General features: G+C 38.4%; 1 protein-coding gene across 3 annotated transcripts in view; it reads right to left on the reverse strand.

The window, feature by feature from the left end:
* LOC101746416 (forkhead box protein P1) overlaps positions 1–22,557 on the reverse strand; it is a 109,540-nt gene that overhangs the window by 63,431 nt on the left and 23,552 nt on the right. The gene's annotated exons all lie outside the window — the stretch shown is intronic.

A 22,557-nucleotide genomic window follows, 5' to 3' on the forward strand; every position in this document is an offset into this window, starting at 1 on the left:
AACTCGTCAAACGAATAAATATTTTACGTTTAAGTAGAAATACGTGTCGGTTGCGAGAACAGTACCCAGGCGCTTGACATTTCACTTTCCCCCCTTTGCCTTTTCATGAGTTTTGTCTCATGCGAGGTTTGGACTCTGGTTGTTGAGCGACAGGAGGTTTTAGTCAGTTCGACTCTGACATGCCCCGCCCTCCATCCCCAGTGGAGGGCGGAAGTCCGGCGATTTCCACCTGACCAAAAAAAAAAAGGCGCTTGACATAGCATATTTTTTTTTAGTTTATCCAGTTTCTTGTTTTGCCAATGAGGGTGCGTGGGTAGGCCGCTGAGTTACGGATGCAGTTCACTGCTTCTCGCGGCCGTCTTATTGGATGCCGAGCTTCTGTTTGTTTATTTTTCTTAAACGTATACATTTATTTCTAGCCAGAAGCATTTCGCATTTCTCACTATCAAAACCGACGGACTTGCATGCCTAAATATCTCTTTTATCATCCTCTTTGGGATGATATAGCCTTAATCTCCTTACTTAGACCATGCTTTCAATGTAAAGGTTAACGACAACCAAATTTTTATTTGAAGTTTTTTTTTGTTTTCAAGTAAGGCAGCCTTTCCCAAAGTGGGCGATAACGCCCCCTTGTGGGCGCTGCAGGCCCGAAGCGGGGCTGTAAGAGACCCAGAAAAAAATGGGGGCGCTGTGTAGAGGCTTGGGAGGCGATTTGTAATTTTATCTAGGAGGACTCTTAGACACCAATTGAGCTCTCACTGTAGTGGTTTTTAAGTAGGTGAAAAAATGGGGGCGCTAAAAAATAATTCATTCTCAAAGTAGGCAGTAGACAAAATAACTCTCACTGGTGGTAGGACCTATTGTGAGTCCGCACGGGTAGGTACCACCGCCCTGCCTATTTCTGCCGTGAAGCAGTAATGCGTTTCGGTTTGAAGGGTGGGGTAGCCGTTGTAACTATACTGAGACCTTAGAACTTATATCTCAAGGTGGGTGGCGCATTTAAGTTGTAGATGTCTATGGGCTCCAGTAACCACTTAACACCAGGTGGGCTGTGAGCTCGTCCACCCATCTAAGCAATAAAAAAAATAAAAAAAACTGGGAGGCCCTGAAGTAAGGTAATCATGATGAGAGCCCGCTAAACATCATATATGTAGGTAGTCGTATATCATATAAGTTGTTGAAACAATATATCAATAGTTGTGGGTAGGGTAAAATTTTCATTAGGGTAAAAAATAATCCGTGGCGTTGTGGTAGTGATAGGGTTGTAAGTTGTAGTATGAAGCTCTGTAATGGTTAGTAAGCCCACTGAGCTTCTCGCCGGATCTTCTCAGTGAGTCGCGATTCCGATCCGGTGGTAGATTCTGCGAAGCTCTACTCTTGCTAGGGCTAGTGTTAACAAATTCTCTCTGGCTGAGCCCGTGAGCTCACCTACCCATCCGGGCGTAACTGGAATAGTCTCTTAGGCTACCAGCGAATAGATAACGGAAAAAAAGTGGTTAGTATTACTCAAGCTATTTCTACCGTGAAGCTGTCGTACATTCCGTTCTAAAGAATGGACTAGTCTTTCCAATGAGTCGACTATTATCAAAGCCGGCAATGTGACTTTTGGACAATTATTGGTAAATCAGAAAAACGAATTATTGACTTTGTATTCCATTGGCAGTCACAAAACTCTTCTGAACGACATCTTAGATAAATAACAGGTTAAGTATTAACCTTTATTAAATGCAGGTTTTGAACCGTATTCTTTGAAGGAGACGATTATATTCAAATCAATCTGTATTGACATATCAATAACATTTTTTTGTCCAAATGCACAGATTACCACCTTTGTTAATAGACGACTCATATTATGTATTACAAATAACTCGCCCAGGTACATACATTACACCCAACACATTAACATAAACAATTAAGTATTAATTTGAAAATATTGTCATACCATCTTCGTCTATGACTAATCTCTAATTTCTCCGCGACGTTGAATGTTTCCTAAGCAAAATTCAGCTTTGGACCACAGGCATAATAACCGTTATCTCGTATCAAGGTAATGCGATAGGACCTTTTGATTTGTATTGGAATGAGGCAGCACCTGAAGGTAATGTAAGCATGAAAGCTATTGTTTTGTTTCTCTGTTATGGATTAAGCAAAACAATTGAGAGCTACCGTATTACGTACTCGAGATTAAGAAAATACAAAGTTTTATTGGAACAAAAACAATTTGAACGTGAGACCTGTGTGCTTAGTGCGAGTTTTTTAACTGGTGGTAGGACCTCTTGTGAGTCCGCCCGGGTGGGTACCACCACCCTGCCTATTCCTGCCGTGAAGCAGTAATGCGTTTCGGTTTAAAGGGTGGGGCAGCCGTTGTAACTATACTTGAGACCTTAGAACTTGTATCTCAAGGTGGGTGGCGCATTTACGTTGTGGATGTCTATGGGCTCCAGTAACCACTTAACACCAGGTGGGCTGTGAGCTCGTCCACCCATCAAAGCAATAAAAAAAAAATAAAAAAAATCTCGATAGCTTCCCTTCGTTTGCCGCTAGGGGCGCTATTCTATCTCCATACAAATTTGAGTTAACTTTTACGCGATCGAGAAGTTAAATAACTCGCACTAAGCACACTGGAGAGTGATCAAGACACTCGCGAATCAACTACAGGTGTTTGTAAATAAATGCTTGAGGTCGATACTCCGCATATTTTGACCAGTCACTGTCTAATAAAGACCTCTGGACTAGTTGTGACCAAGTCCCGATCGCACAAGACATTGTCCATCGAAAATAGCGTTGTATAGGACACACTCTATTGCGCAGCGGAGTCAACGCAGCATCAATCGCGTTTGAGTGGCAACCGCGTGGCAAGAGAAGACCTGTGACCCGTATTATTTTTTTCTTTTTTTTTCTACCTATGCCTTGAGAGGCTATTTCAGCTTCAATCTAACGTGTAGGTAAGCTCACGGGGCTCAAACCGGAGTGTTGCTAACACTGACCCTAGCAAGAGCAGGGCTTCGCAGAATCTAGCACCGGATCGGAAACGCGACCCAGTCAGAAGATCCGGCGAGAAACTCAACGGGCTGTGTCTGTGGGTTAATTTACTCACCGAGCCCTTCGTCGCAAGCGACGGATTCGACGAGACATGACCGGTGCTTGTGGTACCTAAAAGCACCGTTAGTGGATCGGGAGGGTCCGAAATGACGTGTTTTTTGGGCGACGTCGACTGTTTACCATTTGGTCCGCAGGATCGGCTATGTAGTTACCGGCGGCCACCTAGCTGGCGGCGTTTATATTGTTGATGTCTTTCGGTTCCAGCCCTTAATACCTCGTCTGCCCAAAATCGCCAAAATAAATTTTAAAATCCAATACAATAACTCGTGCCGTCATTCATATCAATCGCGAACAATGAATTAGCTTAACTAATTCGTCATAACAAAATTACGATCCTAAATTAATTATGGTTTTATTTTATTGCTTAGTTGGATGGATGAGCTCATAGCCCACCTGGTGTTAAGTGGTTACTTGGAGCCCATAAACATCTACGACGTACATGCGCCACCCACCCTAAAATATAAGTCCTAAGGTCCCAGTATAGTTACAACGGCTGCTCCACCCTTCAAACCGAAATGCAATTACTGCTTCACGGTAGAAATAGGCGTGGTGGTGGTGGTACCACAGGGTGGTGGTACCTACCCGCGCGCACTCACAAGAGGTCCTACCACCAGTAATTACGCAAATTATAATCGTTTTAATCGAAAATTAAAGGACTGTATATTGTTTAAATTTAATATTTGATCCTTAAATACAATGAAAATATGCTGTTTCAAAGCATTCTAATAAGTCCCGCATTACAAAATATACTATTCAACGAAACTTTTCTGGTCTGGTCTGCGTTTGTATATTCTGTGGCGTTATCCTTGACGTAACAGTACTTACGTCACATAGTCCAAATTAAATGCCCAATTATCTGAAGATTTATTTGCAATACTACCAGAGTTATTCTTTCAAAACCCTTCCACAGTGAGAAAAGTAGTATTTTTATTATTAGCTGGTCCGCGACTTCGCCTGCATGGCTAAGGAAAGGTATCAATACTTTATTTGAAAATGTCAGATATTTTTTAAAGATGATAAAACAGTTTTTCGCGGGAATTAGATGTTTTTTTTTTGAGATAAAGACTATTTCACAAGCAAACACGTTTTCACATTCATAATTTTATATTAGTTTGTAGTAGGCATATAGATAAAATAAATCAATAAATAATTAAATGGTTAGCCTTGAAAATCAAACTACTCCTAATTAATAATACAAAAATATCCGCAAACAGAAGAATTCTCTGTAGAACGAGACATTTCATTGTATGTTCTTGTTTTTTTTTTCTTCCTATGCTGATGGTCTTGAGAGATCATTTTAGCGTAACCTTAACAAGTAGGTGAGCTCACTTTTTTTTCACTACTTCTTCTAGTAGCCTCGAAGGGTTATTCCAGATTCGCGGAGCTAGTAGGTGAGCTCACGGGGCTCAAACCTGACGACGTTGCTAACACGAACCCTAGCAAGAGCAGTGCTTCGCAGAATCTGCCATCGGATGGGAAACGCGACCCATTTAGAAGATCCGGCGAGAAACTCAGTGAGTTGTGTCTATGGGTTAATTTACTCGCCGAGCCCTTCGTCGCAAGCGACGGGATCAACTAGAACGATGACCGGAGTGAGCTCACAGGACTCAAACCTTACGTCATTGCTAACACTAACCTTAGCAAGAATAGTGCTTCGCAAAATCTACCACCGGATCGCGACCCACTGAAAAGATCCGGCGAAAAACTCAGTGGGCTGTGTCTATGGGTTAATTTACTCGCCGAGCCGTTCGTCGCAAGCGACGCGTTCGACGAGAACGATGACCGGCGTTTTAATGGATATCAGATACCAATTATTTTGTAAATTGAAACCAAAAATTCCACTTTATTATGTAGTCGCCTACTATTCTCAATGCATCTGTGACTAAATTTATTGAAACCTTATGAATCAGATTCTTGAATTAGATAGTAATTACATCGAAAAACTATAACTAAATATGGATTAAAACAATTAGTACATACATACTACAATATATTTTTATTGAAAAATCAAATAGTTTGGATTGCCGCCATCTATTGTGCAATCAGCGAACTAAGTTGAAAGGTGTGAACATAAGAGTTTTACAACGCCATCTCTCGACCGTAACCTGTAGCTTTGTTTTTAAGCCCACGTCACGCCTGTTGCATACGGCGAGCCAATTGTTTACACAATACAAAAGACCCTTGTTTGTTTTTCGCTAGACGTTTCCTGGTTTGTTTTGTGTGTAAACGTGTGTGCATGTGTGCGTCGGTGTGTGTGCGCCGGTATGTTTTCACAGCCGGTTGTATGTGTTGAAGATTGTACACAAAATGTTGTTGTTTGCACAGCTAGCGGCTCAGTAATAAATTCTGACAAAAGACCGTTGTGAATTTTATGTTGTAAAACTTTAGGCGTTCGATTATCGCATGTTCTCATATTAAATAGGTAGGTTTATGTAACCAATATACTTGTAATTTATGTGTTCTATGTATACTTTGTAATTAATTTAAAATTCGCGTACCAAACCTTGAAAATAAATATTGAACAACCAATAACAACCTTTTAATCTCTTATAATTTAGAAGTGACTTATGGAGAACGAAGTAGGTAATACATACGAAATAAGTACTTGTGTGTACCGTGTGCTTGTAAACTAAAAATAATTCATAGTGCAGTTTCTATTTGAATACAAAGTCTAGAACCTTTCGCGTGCACAAGCAAAATCGGGATTAGGAGATTGCAAACTTATCAATAGTTTAATTGGAGTATAAATTCGTGTGCATTATTACGATTTTACAATTATTAACGTCAACTTTTAAGATTCGTGGTCAGGCACATAGGTACCTAACTAAAATAAAAATTACCGGGAGAGTTGCGTGAAATTGATTTTATTAATAGTTTTTTTTTGTGTTTTTGTTTTAGTTACGTAAATTCCTTCTCCTACATAATACTCGACGCTTCGAAGCTGACAGATAACAGCACCTAAAATATATAATATATGTACCTAGTTACCTAATATTGTAGTTACTAGTTAAGTACATAGGAACAGTAAGCTATTCATTACGCGATGAATGTTTAACCTTTGTATTATGATTTAATAATATAAGCTCAATGATTTGATAAGTTTTAATACGTTTACTAGCAAAATGTATCCTTATTTTTATTTGTTAGGTAATGGGCTGAGTAAATGCCACCACCAAGTGAGGTGGTAGTCTCAATTATATTGTATAACGGCTCTGCCATCGTTCTCTTGTTTTTTTTTCCTACCTATGCTGATAGCCTTGAGAGGCGATATCAGCGTAACCTTAACTAGTAGGTGAGCTCACGGGGCTCAAACCTGACGACGTTGCTAACACGAACCCTAGCAAGAGCCGTGCTTCGCGGACTCTACCACGTGATCGGAAACGCAACCCACTGAGAAGATCCGGCGAGAAACTCAGTGGGCTGTATCTGTGGGTTAATTTACTCGTCGAGCCCTACGTCGCCAGCGACGGGTTCGACGAGAACGATGACCGGTGCTTGAGGTATCTAAAAGCACCGTTAGTAGATCGGGAGGATCCGAAATTACGTGTATTGGGCGAAGTCGACTGCTTTCCATTCTGTCCGCAGGATCGGGAATATCATCGTTCTCATTAAAATATGTAGGCTTGCGAGACTTTTGGTTCCTTTTTTCAGGACGAGGGCTGATCCTTCTACGAGATAGGACGGCGGCACTTGCTAATGCGGTTAACAACGCCCCACCACTAATAAATCCATTTTTCTCTACCTAATCGTTGGAAGCTTAGGAGCCTATTCAACTACGCACGGATCGGTAGATGAACCTGAGAGGTTTTGCTAACACTAGCCCTAGTAAGAGAAGTGCTTCGCTGAATCTACCACCGGATCGGAATCTTGACCCACTGAGGAAATCCGGTGAGAAACTCAGTGGGTAAAATGCCAGTTGGCGATTGTAGTACATCGGTATAATACTCAGAGTAAGCTGGAGTATATTCTCCAGTGAATCCCTTGGTTATTCGGTGAAATCACGCCACTACTACAGCTCTAAGCATCACTCAGCTCTTAGTGATTTTATTACCAAATGTAATTCAGTATCAATGTAGACCTAGAGGTTTGAATTGTTATTTTCACGGCAAGACGGATTATATTCGAGTTTCATTTTCACTTGACACACACACACACAACTATTTCATACTTATTTAAATCTTTTAAAAATTGTAATTAATTCGAAATGACTAAAAAAGAGGAAACTTTTCACCTACTTATTTCACGTTAAATTTCACATTCTTCAAACGCTTAGGTGTTATTAAGTTTTCCTTACATTTCCTACAAACAATTAGAAATCACTTGTAAACGAACTATGCGATGCGAGAATGGTTTTCTCATCATTGTTACGTGTTGTTATATAAAGCGACACAGCTTTGTAGTTCACTGGTTGCTGGTAGGATTTGCGTTACGATATGTTCTATCATAGTACCATGATTTGTTTCTCACACGAGTTACTCCGTACGTGAGGAGTGAGATTTATGTTTGAATTTAGACACCGATTTCAATGGTAATTGTTATATTATTCTATCAGCACACAGACGTCCACTGCTGGCCATAAGATTTTTTTTATTTTTTTATTACTTAGATGGGTGGACGAGCTCACAGCCCACATGGTGTTAAGTGGTTACTGGAGCCCATAGACATCTACAACGTAAATGCGCCACCCACCATGAGATATAAGTTCTAAGGTCTCAGTATAGTTACAATGGCTGCCCCACCCTTCAAACCGGAACGCATTACTGCAGAAATAGGCGAGGCTTCCCCCAAGCCTCGTCACAACGATCGTTCCTGCGCTGCTTGCATCCAGCGGATCCCCGCGAACCTCAATAAGTTGTCGGTCCATCTTGTGGTGATTTTTAAGTGTAATTTAACTTCAAAATATGTAATTAACGAGTGCTCACGAACGACATCCACGGCGAAAGAATAACGTCGCGTAATAAAAATAGAACCAATTGCGTAATTACCACCGGCCTGCTTATTTCTGATGTGAAGCAGTACGGGTTTCGTTTTGAAGGGTGGGGCGGTCGTTATACTGGAATACGGAGGCTTAGAGCTCGTTTATCAAGATGATGCTATTTATGCTTTTGATGTCTATATTCTCCGGTTACACTTAACAACAGGCGGGCCGTGCGCTCGCTGTCCTACTAATACAACTGGAACATAGAGCATGCAAGCTTATTACATTACCATGTCATCTGATGTTCAAACGTCACATACCACAACGTGAACGGTACCCTAAGTCTTGAGACAAAAGAATAAAGTCTTAATTGGTTCAATACATAACCTTCATAGTGACACCACAAACTCATCGAGGAGTAAACGAAAAATCTGTTCACAATTTCCTGAGACTTCATATTTTACGAAAATATTACAGTAGGTACAACGGCTGCTCCGCCCTGTAAATCGAAATGCGATACTGCTTCACCGCAGAAATACATAGGGTGGTGTTATATGCCCTTTTTATAAGAATGAGCCGTTACTGGTGGCCCAGAGGCCTTTCCAGTTTCACCGGGGTAGGTGAGTAAGCAAAGACTCAGCCGGGAGTTAGATGTCCGTGGCGAACTCACAAGACATCCTACCACCAGTAAAGACCTGAAGTAAAGTAAAAAAGTCTGAAGTTAGATGGGAACCTTCAGGTTGCTAGCTAATGGCCGCGAGTTCGCCCACCGTCCAATAAAACAATAAAGTAGGTAGGTTATAAAGATAATCCATACAAACAAACACGTTCTATGGCAGCTACTAATCCTACTCATTCTAATTAGACAACTGATGATCTTTTTTTTCTAGCTAATCGTTGGCGTCTTCTACCACATCACGTGGAAGGTTGACATGCGATGAACCGACTAAGTCAAGTCGGCAGTTGGCAATTAAATGCAAGAGTACCAGGCTTTCCACAAACCGGGAGAAGTGACGATTGCTCGTGAGGCGCATAACATCTGCCCACAGCAATGGTACTGACTGGCGACCAGGACCGCTCTGTCAAGAGTGATACGACAAAGAAATCGTTGGTAGCCTGATGGACTATTCCAACTACGCGCGGCTTAGTAGGCAAGCTCACGGGACTCAGCCTGAGGGAACTTGCTAACGCTAGCCCTAGCAAGAGTATTGCATCACTGAATCCATCATTAGTTTAGTGACTGACTATCGAAAGAGTGGTTTGCGATGTCATATTCGTTCGATGAAAATAATCACGTATATTAATTAATATGTAAATTTTATTCTAGCAAAACCATATGCAAAAACAGGAAACGGTCCCGTGTCAATTAATTTTTTGTAAATTTAAAAATATCGATAATCTTAATACCTAGTAGTATTTTATCTCTAAACGAAGCTGCATAAAGTATAGAAACTTTAAGCTATGCTTTGACCAACATTTTTTTAAGGCTTATTAGGGTGAACGAGCCGTGAACCCTCCTGTGTGCTTAGTGCGACTGTTTCAACGCTGTCGATAACGTAAAAGTTAACTCAAATTTATATAGAGTTGGAATTTTTGCCTACGATTGCCGCTAGGGGCACTGTTCGAACTGCATACAAACTCTTTTTTTCCGTACCTTAGCTGATGGTCTTCAGAGACCATTTCGGCGTTACCTTAACAAGTAGGTGAGCTCACGGGGGTCGAACCTGACGTCGTTGCTAACACTAACCCTAGCAAGAGCTAGCTGCTTCGCAGAATCAACCACCGCATCTGAAACAGGACCCATTGAGAAGATCCGGCGAGAAAATCAGTGGGCTAAATATTCTCTCTGAAGTTATATACAATATGTGGTCTATACAAAACAAGTACAACTAGACTTTGAACACGAAATTTATTGACCTTAAATTGTACACATTTCAGCTGTTGTTAAAAAACAATTCGATATTTTTTTATGTTCTTGTAGGACTGTATTTTTATTTTTTGTATTTACGCAAATTTCTAGATTTGTAGAACAATTTAAAATATACTTTTTTTATCTGAAATGATTTTTCTCTGGAAGTCGCCGTGTTAAATTAAATCGATGTATCTTGAAGTTGGCTTGCAATATTATTTTAAGAATAATTAAGTTTCCGTTACCTCATTTAAATAATTTATGGATTTGTAGTAGTAGTTTTCTTTCTATTCTTGTTAGTTACCAACCCAAAAATAAACGTCTGACATTTATTTTTGTTCACAATCTGCCCATGCGCCGTATTAGTGCTTGGAAACTTGTTTGGTTTTTATTGACTATCTTCAATCTACTATGCGGATATAATGTTCTGTTAGTTGTGCAAATAAATAAAATAAATGCCCATATTATTTAGTGGCAGCGATATTATACTTATCTATACTAATATATAAATCTACAGTGATTTTTACCCGATGTTCCGTTATAACTACTGAACCATGCATCCGATTGACTTGAAACTTGGTATCCATGTAGAAAATACATGTACTTAATGGACAGGGTAATATTTATATGAATGTTGGACTCCCTACACCAGTTGCGGGGGCGTTAATGATGACAATCTTTGTGGGGGTGAGAAATAATAATGTTAATTTTAAATGCCCAGCGAAGCGGATGGGTACAATTATTACGGAGCTATTTGTCCGTCATATGTTTTGACTAATTTCATTTTGACATTACTGTGCAAAAAACAGAGGAACGACTAAAATGTGATTTAAATATATCTTTTTTATAATAATTGAAGACCTAAATTTTAGTGTAAATGTTTCATCATCTGGGTAGGAAGTTACCCAGCTATGAAGATAGACTTTGCCACTTTAATTTAGACTCTCTTCTAAACCGGAGAAAACTAATGGGGGGTATATTTCTGTACAAATTAATTCATGGAATAACCGACACGCCTAATCTATTAACCCAGATAAAAATATCAGCCCCTAAGTACCTACCAAGAACGGAGAAATATAAACCGTTTATAAGAAAGCCCGCTCGTTCGAATTTAGGTGCTTACTCTCCCTTAAACAGAATCCTTTGGGACTACAATAATGTCCACGGTAGCGCGGTCTCCGTCAATGTTCCTTCGGAGTTGTCCGATTGCGCTGAACTTATTTTAAGTGAAATAGATGTTTTTTCTGATTGTCTCACTACTTACAGGAAAAATCTGTCGCGGATCATCTCCCAATTAAATTAATCATAAGCAATGAATGAAATGTATTCAAATCTTAGCTGTATATTTTTTTATTTTTGATGTTAATGCACTGACGATTGCACCTATAATTGAGGTGACATCTGCCATGAACTTTTGTCAATTTGTCAATGTTTTGTATTGATGATCACTTTGTTGGTGCAACTTAATAAATAAATAAAATAAAATAAATAAATCATCATCATCATCATCATCGCCGGAGTAGAGCTCATCCATACTACCTGGAGCTACTGCGTTCATCCACAGTGCGTTTCCAGTGATTTCTTATGCTACGAACCATCCGGCTTTGGAATGAGCACCCCTCCACGGTGTTTCCCGAGCGCTATGACATGTCTTTCAAACGAGGCTTGTGGAGAGTACTTAAAGGTAGCCAGCGGCTTGGTTCTGCCCCTGGCATTGCTGAAGTCCATGGGCGACGGTAACCACTCACTATCAGGTGGGCCATATTCTCGTATGCCTACAAGGGCAATAAAAAAAGGCAGTGTAATCATTAACTAAATTCTAACATTGTTCCAAATTTCGAAGTGTATCATAAAAAGAAATACAAATCGTACATACCAATTCATACTACAGCCCCGAATATTGTAAAGTATCCGAAACGTCGTATATATCTATATATATATAAAAATGAATTGCTGTTCGTTAGTCTCGCTAAAACTCTAAAACGGCTGGACAGATTTGGCTAATTTTGGTCTTGAATTATTTGTGGAAGTCCAGAGACGGTTTAAAAGGTAGATAAATATTAAAATGCTCGGAATTAAATAAAAATAACAATTCTGTTTTTCCTTTGATGTGTCCCCCGTCGGACTTCGGAGGAGGATTCCTTTTGTTTGTTTTAAGTTTATTTTATGCAAAAATTTAGTTCTTTTATTTATCGATTGAGGCACTACGAAGTCTGCCGGGTCAGCTAGTTAATTAATAAAGACAATTAAAAACGGTAGATTGTTTCACAAAAATACTTTTAATTGTGTCCACGGTTCGCGAGGTGCGAAGAAAAAAAAAAATTTATATTTTTAGATTAGATTTTAAATTTAAAACGGCAAAAAATAAACTCAATTCACTCTCTTAATGTGTGAGAATATTAGTTAACAGTTAACTGTTAAGATTAATCTTATAGACACCTCTTGTTTTCTATAACACTTGTTGCATCACAAAGCCGCGTGATGCAAGCCACGTTTTTTTTTATTGCTTAGATGGGTGGACGAGCTCACAGCCCACCTGGTGTTAAGTGGTTACCGGAGCCCATAGACATCTACAACGTAAATGCCGCCACCCATCTTGAGATATGAGTTCTAAGGTCTCAGTATAGTTACAACGGCTGCCCCACCCTTCAAACCGAAACGGATTACTGCTTCACGGTAGAAATGGCAGGGTGGTGATACCCACCCGCGCGGACTCGCAAGAGGTCCTACCACCAGTAAATTTAAGTTTGTATAGTAAATTTAAGTTATTTAAGTTTGTACATCCATCTTTGGCTCTGATAGAAAAATGAAATTTTCATTGGAGCCCGATGAATAAAACTAACAAGAGCTAGAGCAAGAATTAGTCATGCTAAATCTTCAAAAACGACCAAAAACAAAAAGCTATATCAAACTATAGGACGTTCTTAATTTCGTCCTCTTTCTGAAATTAACAAACCCTATCGCCCACACACTTGATTGCGTTCAAAGCCCACGTATAATGCTGCATATAAATATCTATATAGATAATATATTTAATGTTTATTCCACAAACAAATCGTTATCAGTGCCGCTTACGTACAACATAAGTAAACAATTCATGTTTTTTTGCAAACAGATTGCGTATCGATCGTGTTTCCATTTGTATTATTATTATGTTGACGTAGACTCGCAGAAGACCATTTCATACCTTGGAACTACTTGATATCGGCACATTGGCCTAAATGGATCATAGTCGGAACAAATAAATAATACTCTGAGGAGCACTTGGGAACAAACGACAAAGGGAAAATCTTCCACCGAGTGGGTGAAATTGCTGGGCTGACGGTCCCAAATGTAGTTCTTTCTTCACTATCTAATCATTTGTAGCCTAAGGGGCTATTCCAACTACACGCACAAGGGTAAGTGAGCTCACGGGCTCGGCCTGAGATAAGTGCTAAAGCTAGCAAGAGCAGTGCTTCAGTGAATCTAGCACCGGACCGAAATCGCGACCCACTGAGAAGATCCGGCGAGAAATTCAGTTGTAAAATGTTGTTCAGAAATGTTATATATGCCAACTTATCTTTAAAATATCTTTAGCGAAACTTGGGCATCTGTCAAATATCTTGCTTCTTCTCTCAAATATCTTCTTTTTTCTACCTATTCGCTGGTAGCCTAAGGGGCTATTCCAGCTACGCCCGGACCGGTAGGTGAGCTCACGGGCCCAATCTGAGTGAATTTGCTAACACGAGTAGTGTCAGAGCCCTAGCAAGAGCAGTGCTTCGCAGAATCTACCACCGGATCGGAATCGCGACCTACTGAGAAGATCCGGCGAGAAATTCAGTTGGCTAACCTTGCGTTCCACGATGGCTAACGACTATATTAATATGTCTTCGACTAGTTTTTGACATTACCATCAATGTATCTATGCAACCGTGATCTTTTAACGTAATTTTCATAACTACAACTCAGTTAACTTGAATTGAATTAAATTGAATTTAACGTGTGTCTTCGGACTTCAACCGCTACTTTAGTCTTAACAAAAATGAACAGAGTACAAAAAAGTATTATAATTTTTTGTATTTTCTTCGATTTTCGCGATTCTTAGACATAATTAAAACTATTTTTGGAATTAAAACTCGTTTTTTTCTTCTTCTCATTACATTATTTCCGATGTCTCGAAAACTACGCTTTTCGTGATCACGGAAGTAATATTATAATGAGAGTAAAGAATGCGAGATTAAACCGTACAAGTAATATTGCTCTTGAAATGCGTTCTTATAGTTAAGAATTTCAATATTTATTCTACTTCTAAAATTGACTTTTTTTCCTACTTATGTTGATAGCCTTGAGAGGCTATTTCAGCTTCGCCTTGTAGCACGTGTAGGTGAGCTCGCGGGGCTCAACCCGGAAGTGTTGCTAACACTGACCCTGACGAGAGAGCAGTGCTTCGCAGAATCTACCACCGCATCGGAAACGCGACCCACTGAGAAGCTCCGGCGAGAATCTCAATGGGCTGTGTCTATGGGTTAATTCTCTCGTCGAGCCCTTCGTCGCAAGCGACGGGTTCGGCAAGGACGGTGACCGGTGCTTGAGGTACCTAAAAGCACCGTTAATGGATCGGGAGGATCCGTAATGACGTGTTTAGGGCGACGTCGACTGTTTACCATTCGGTCCACAGGACCCGATCCTGTGGACCGAATGGTAAACAGTCTTGTCAGAAATGTTGAAATTGACGAGCGATAATCACCACTCGGTATCAAGTGGATCGTGTACTCGTCCTTTCCAGTGAAAGCAGTAAAAAAAGGCTGCTGTTCGCTTCCAAGTCAATCCGGAAGACATGAAGTATTGCTTTTATAAGCCGACACCAGACAGTCCACACAGGAAAACGTACAAAACCAACTCTACGAGCCGTAGATACTGCTGCGACCATTATGTACTTCTATAGGCTTTAAGAATTCTCGTCTTATCGCACCGTGACAGCAATGCCAGGGGCACAGCAAAGCTGCTACCAACCGCCGAGTCCACTTTTAATGGCTATTTAGGAATTAAGGATTCGATAAGATGATAACAGCTATACTATTATCTATACAGCTTATAATATCTACAGTGGTTTTTACGGATGTTCCGTTGTAACTACTGAACCATGCATCCGATTGACTTGAAACTTGGTATCCATGTAGAAAATACATGTACTTAATGGATAGGCTAATATTTATATGAGTGTTGGACTCTCTACACCAGTTGCGGGGGCGTTAATGATGAGAATGTTTGTGGGGGGTGAGAAATATTAATGTTAATTTTAAATGCCCAGCGAAGCGGATGGGTAGGTACAGCTAGTTGGGATATAAATGGGTAACAGGTAAACGAATTGTCATTACTCGTGTTGACTAAATGATCGAACTTCACTGATAGATTACGGTTCATTTAGGCCATTTAAGGTATTCCATTTTCCTATTATTGGTTACATATTGACGTTTTGAAAAAAAAGTAACTGACTTATTCTAGTTTTTTTTTGTTTTTTTTTTTTAATTGCCGAACACTGAAGTCTTCTTCGAGTTTTCAATATGGCGATTGTCGAGTTTACAAAAATCTTCAGTTATTATTTAAATAATAAAATAAAATTCTCTGTAATTTGAAGAATAGGGCGGAATTAATTAAAAAAAAACCCCCATTTACATTAAATCGTAATTCGTTAAGATGAAATGAATTGAAACGAGATGAGTTTGTAATAAATTAATGTCTCAGTAAAACTATGTGAATTTATGTGTAAAACTATGTAATCTTATAACATCAGTGGGGTTTTTGGAAGAAACCGGCTTCTCAGGTTCCAGCGAAGTTGTGAAAAGATTTGCTAAGCGGTTAATAAGCTGATATTTTTTTTACATTTGAACCTGACGGTTAACACTAAATTAACAAAATAAAACAAAATCCGTATTCGCGTTCCCGCCAAAACGTCCATCACTAAAACTAATGAAAAACGCAATATAAAAAAAATTGTTTGATTTGAGAATATGGTAATAAACTATTTTTTTTTTTTTATTGCTCAGATGAGTGGACGAGCTCACAGCCCACCTGGTGTTAAGTGGTTACTGGAGCCCATAGACATCTACAACATAAATGCGCCACCCACCTTGAGATATAAGTTCTAAGGTCTCAATTATAGTTACAACGGCTGCCCCACCCTTCAAACCGAAACGCATTACTGCTTCACGGCAGAAATAGGCAGGGTGGTGGTACCTACCCGTGCGGACTCACAAGAGGTCCTACCACCAGTAAATATATATATATATAACTATACTGATTTGTCTTTCAGATCCATTATTAGATTCGAATAGTTTTCCATAACGCTATATTTTTTCCCCGGGATTTGACAGTCGATCTTTTGAGGTTGTATTTGAAAATAGTATCGGTCATTTGATGAACTAAAGTAACTGGTGATTATTAATTATTTTTACTTGTATTATTTATACTTTATTTCAGGTTTTTTTTAAAGCCATAACATTTTGTCAGTAAGAATTACTTAGTCTATTATTATTATTATTCCATCAGGCATTTATGTTTACATCCAAGGCCGGATTTAAACTTAATGCCGCTCCTGGGCACCGGAAAAAAGCCGCCCCAATACTGGAATTTTACTTACACTTATAGGTTATATTTTATTTTTCAAAATTAAAAATACTAATTAAATTTCTTTATTTTCAGAAAATATAAAAATCGAATATTATTTTAAATCTCCAAGGAAATAAATTTAATAAACCATTTTGATTATAAATTTTTACCAAAAGTGCCAGATTTATAATTCACAAATAATAGATGAATTTCTTGAATTATCAATTAAACAGAAAGTTATTAATTAATACAATAAATTTCAATTCAATTTTTTTTTTCAATTGACATTGAATGTTTTTTTTTTTATACACGATCATTTTCACACAACGTTCTCTAGCCCCAAGGTAAGCTTAATGCATGTGCTATGGGTGCCAGATGACGGGTATACTACATATATTACTTTATTATAAATATATACATATAATACATAGAAAACACCCAGACGTAGTACAAATATCTGTGTATCATCACACAAATAGTTGTCCTGTGCGGGGATCGAACCCGCGACCTCGAAACGGCAGTCGGTATCACTTACCGACACGCCACGAGGCCCGTCAAATTATTCCGTCAAATTACAATAATTAATTATATTGAGCAATATTGATAAGATATTTTTTTTTTTACTTTCAAAATATTGCCGCCCTAAAAAATTTGTCGCCCTGGGCACTTGCCCCGATTGCCCCTAATGTAAATCCACCGCTGTTTACGTCTTCACCAAAGGCTTGAAAGGACTTCATAACTACAATAAGTTTTGACGGCATATGTGCATTCATTGTGAACGAGTGACTGAGAGAACCTACCTGAGGAATTGAAGTAGGGGTCCCAATTCTCTTGAAAAAAAGACTATACCTTCAAATCCATATCCAGTTCAAACTGGAATGCGTGATTGTTTTGAAGTACATAAGAGGAATGAGGATGATGGGCACTCGTACCTTCACAGCACACCTTATCACAGATCCAATACAATTAGCATTGGCATTGACTAGGCTATTGGCATTACGGATGTCCATAAACAACGGTCTTATCAAACCTCATTGCCAAAAAAACTGATTTAACCTCTGATAGTAAAGAAACACAACAGCGCGATTCGATCACTACCATCCGACTAACTTCTAAAGCGGTCTCTATGTGTAATACCAAACTTTATATACAATACTAGAATATAATTATGTTAAACATAATCCAAAAACAACTCCTCGTCTCTCTCCCAAAAAAACAAAAGCTTGAAAAACATTATAATATCATAGTAGGATAAACATTAAGTTCTGTAGCTGTTTTTTAAATTAATATTACTACATTTTTATTGTTTAGTTCCTAGACAATTTACGATTGCATACGTAATGACGGCCGACATGTAGTGGCTAGTAAAAACGTCAAATAAGTTGCAAATGCGCGTATATGTATGAGCGCACAAGGTCTATTTTATGATATACTGTCATAACTTTGGGACTGGTTAAGCAGAAATCAAAATTCATCAACAACGTTCTAAACTGACAAACAAAGACGCAAACCGCTTCGTCCGAATCCCAGAAAGGTGCTTCAACAAAGCGGCGCGACACGAAAACTCTCTTAACGTGGCAGCCGCTAATTACTTATCCGACCGCGACGGGGCAACACAAAGCCGTCGTCACCTGAAACATGTCTTGTCGAATCCCCCGGATTGACTCTCTGTTCTTTTAGGTCCCTAAAGCACCTGTAACCGTCCTGAGTGTCAAGAGTTCGACGAGCGAACTAACCCATAGACGCAGCCCACTGAGTTTCTCGCCGGATCTTCTCAGTGGGTCGCGATTCAGATCCGGTGGTAGATTCTGCCAAGCACTGCTCTTGCTAGGACTAGTGTTAGCAAATTTTCTCAGGTTGTTGAATACTCAGAAATTGAGCACGTGAGCTCACCTACCTGTCCGGGCGTAGCTGAAATAGGCTCTTAGACTACCAGCGAATAGATAGGAAAAAAACAGAAAGGTCTAACGGGGTATTTGAAAATACCGAATTTAATAGTACATTCTTCAGTACATTCTTCGAGACTTAATTAAATCTGCTTCTACTGTTTGATTTCGACTTATTTCCGACCTTTCGAATACTTTTTCTTCCTAACCTTTTCTTCCTAATCTATATTTCTAGAAACAATAGAACGACAATAAAGAGCGCGAATTCAAACCGTAAAAGTAGTTGTGCCCTTCGGCAATAGTTCAAAATTGATTATTATTGTTTGTTTTAGCTCTGAAAATGTTAATGACTTATACAATTCAATTTATTAAAAAAATATATTGATGGCATATCATGATTTAAAAAACAATCGCATCATGATTTAAAAAAGACCGCCAAAATATTTCCAATTATGTCACTGTCTGTTCACAAGTCATAATTTTTTTTATCTACACATAAACAGGCAAAGAGAAAACGTTTGAGTGTCGTTTTCTCTTTTGTCAATCGATTTTTTGTTTTCGTATATAGCTTTAACGTTATTTAAAAAAATTGCTAAAAATTGTCAAGTTTTTACTTTTATTTTTATGTAAATAACATAATGAATAATGCTAAAAATACTTCAAAACGACCTCTATTACTAATGCAGTCGAGTTTAAATTGCCACACCAATTTACTACTCATTAACTGACCCGTCGAACTTTATGCTGTCCAACAGTCAATGAATGTAGTGTTACAGATTAGCTGAATATGGCATCACCATTAAGGGAGTACAATCCAGGCGTATCGTAGCTTGATATATCATTAGTTTACAGAAACAAATTTCTGTACGTACGCATAAATATTTGACAATCAATATGATACATATGTAAATTCTTTTTCATTACCGACATCATCCTACATTTTAGAAATCTAAAATACGACAGTATCCGAATATTGTGGATATATCTCGTAGATTCGAAACCATTTATTAAATACGTTCTTTAATTTGACGGAAGAGTTTACAGTTTTAAATAAATACGTCTATTTACATTAAAATAAAATAACATTAAAATAAAATTTAGCCCAGTTAAACTATAGCACAAACTGAGTTGTTCTATAAAGAGAAACAACATTTAAAACTATTGCTTCACCAGTTTTTATATTTTTTTTATATATATTTCAATATTCAAAATACCATATAGGTCACCTGTATAACTTATTATAACCTCTTTTAAGATTTATGTCTTAAATTATATATCAGTTACATATATGCATAATAACAAAGATATAGACTGCTGTATATAATGATTGCACAATCATCCTAAATAATTTCATCATCAAATTTAATACAACTAAAGTATACACTGATAGAAATTAATAATTACACTAGCTACTTCCGGAACCTGTATTCTACATGTACGTAACACTTATTCCCCTATCTAATCCGGTAGCCTTAAAGGGCTCTGCCAGCATAACCGAGCGAGTAGGTGAGCTCATGGGGCGCTAACCTGAGGACGTTGCTAACAAGCCCTAGCAAGAGCAGTGCTCCGCAGAACCTACTAACGGATCGGAAACGCGATCCACTGAGAAGATCCGGCGAGAAACTCAGTAAACTTGCCGAACCCTTAGTCACAAGTGACGGGTTCGACGAGAACGGTGACAGATACCATTGAAAACCTGTCCTTGTGTCGCCTATATTTGCTTGAACCTTTAGCGGAAAGCTGGGAGGGCAGTGGGTTGAATGCTGTTGGGACTTAATGCCCCAAGTACCTTACAGTTGTGCTTCACAGCATTTCCTAGCTATTTGATAAGTGCAAAACTCGAACTCTGCCATTTAGGATGCATTCACGCGACTTTGATTATAAATTCGAATGGCCTTCCTTAAATTAATTTAGCCATTAAATTCAAGGGTGTTCTTTTTAAATATATATTAATAAACTGCTAATTAAGTATCAAAACTAACCTATCCTAATTTATTTATTCTAGACTATTCAAATAGTCAAGATCAACTGCATCATCAAAAATCACGGTCGAACCGATCAGCAACGGTACGGAATTGCGAAAACTATCTTCCTGGAAATATGTCCAAAGAACTCGAAACTCCGCCGCGCATGTGATGCTGAGCCACAACGGAGGAATGGATTCGATTCTCCGATTTTCTGTCGAATGAGTCCCGAGCGTTTTCCTCCAGGACCACATCTCAAATGCGTCGAACATTTTTTTAATAATTATATGAAAATTGATTTTACAAAGATCTCGGTAGTTTCAGAGGTGAATCGTGTGAATCGAACGAATCAAAAAAAAAAAACCTCAAAGTTATAATTTGCGTAATTACTAGTGGTAGGACCTCTTGTGAGTCCGCGCGGGTAGATACCACCACCCTGCCTATTTCTGCCGTGAAGCAGTAATGCGTTTCGTTTTGAAGGGTGGGGCAACAGTTGTAACTATACTTGAGACCTTAGAACTTATATCTCAAGGTGGGTGGCGCATTTACGTTATAGATGTCTATGGGCTCCAGTAACCACTTAACACCAGGTTGGCTGTGAGCTCGTCCACCCATCTCAGCAATAAAAAAAATTTGTAAATATCTAAATATAAGTAGAATTAGAATCAAGCGCCATTTCAAACGTTTATTTGAAATATCTATGATTGGATATCGTACCTACCTAATGCTTCAAATATTGAATTTTACTTTTCACTACCTGTCCCCTCGTATCATAAGGGATTATTCCAGCTACGCTCTGTCTGGTAACTATTTTATACATATACTAGCGACCCGCCCTCGCTTCGCTTCGGAAACATTAAAACTCACATGAAACAAAAAAAAAAAATTAAAAAAAATTTAAAAAAGTAGCCTATGTTCATCAGGGACAATGTCGGCTTCTAATGGAAAAATAATTTTTCAAATCGGTCCAGTAGTTTCGGAGCCTATTCGAAACAAACAAACAAACAAATCTTTCCTCTTTATAATATTATATATATATTAAGTATTAAGTATAGATAATAAATTTATTGACTAACTATGATTTTATTATTCAACTAGCTTTTTCCCGCGACTCCGTCCGCGTGGCATAATTACTTTGGCATAACCCAAAATTTTAACCCCACCTCATTTACGTCTTCATAGAAAGTGAATATATTTTTGAATTATAGAATGTTAAGGAGCTATTTAAACCCCTATTTTGAAACATTGTTTATTGGTGCTCCACTTACCGTGTCCGGTTTTACCATTATATAGCCTTCCTCAATAAATGGGCTATCTAACACTGAAAGAATTTTTCAAATCGGACCAGTTTAGTTCTTGAGATTAACGCGTTCAAACAAACAAAAAAACTCTTCAGCTTTATAATATTAGTATAGAAAATATCGTTTTAAATTGTACGACTTATATATAGAATGTAATCTTCCTAGACCAGACGCGGACAATAAAAATTTAGAACAAAAATATAAATCCGAATATAGTCTAAGTCAATTGTATATTCTAAGTCAATTTATATTATTATGAATAACTCAAAAACTGTTCATTAGATCTTGATGAAATCTGTGAGAAGTACTAAATAGTTTTCAAATTAAAAAAATATCATTAAAATGGGTTCTACTAGATAAAAAAAAATGTAACACACATACAAAAATAATCGAATTGGGAGATTCGTCTTTTTTGGAAATCGATTAAATAACTAACAGTTTCTTAAAGAAAAGCTTTGGCTGTTAGGACCTCTTGGGAGTCCACACGGGTAGGTACCACCACCCCGCCTATTTCCGCCGTGAAGCAGTTTCGGTTTGAAGGGTGGGGCAGCCGTTGTAACTATACTGAGATCTTAGAACTTATATCTCAAGGTGGGTGGCGCATTTATGTTATAGATGTTCATGGACTCCAGTAACCACTTAACACCAGGTGGGCTGTCAGCCCATCCACACATCTAAGCAAAAAAAAAAATAGAAAAAAAAAATGTTAGCTCGTTCATCCGGAGAAAAAGTGATATCGTGAAGCTAATGTATTTAAAAGCTTATGTTTCTTAGACATGAAATATAAGTAAGTAAATTATTACGCTTTATCTGACAATGATCTTTAGGAACAAGAGATAACGTAGTTTACACGTCAGTCAAAATTAACTTTGACATGCCGGCGAAGAGA

The sequence above is a fragment of the Bombyx mori genome, chromosome 27, assembly GCF_030269925.1.
Source record: "Bombyx mori chromosome 27, ASM3026992v2".
In the NCBI taxonomy this organism is placed as follows: Eukaryota; Metazoa; Arthropoda; class Insecta; order Lepidoptera; family Bombycidae; genus Bombyx; species Bombyx mori.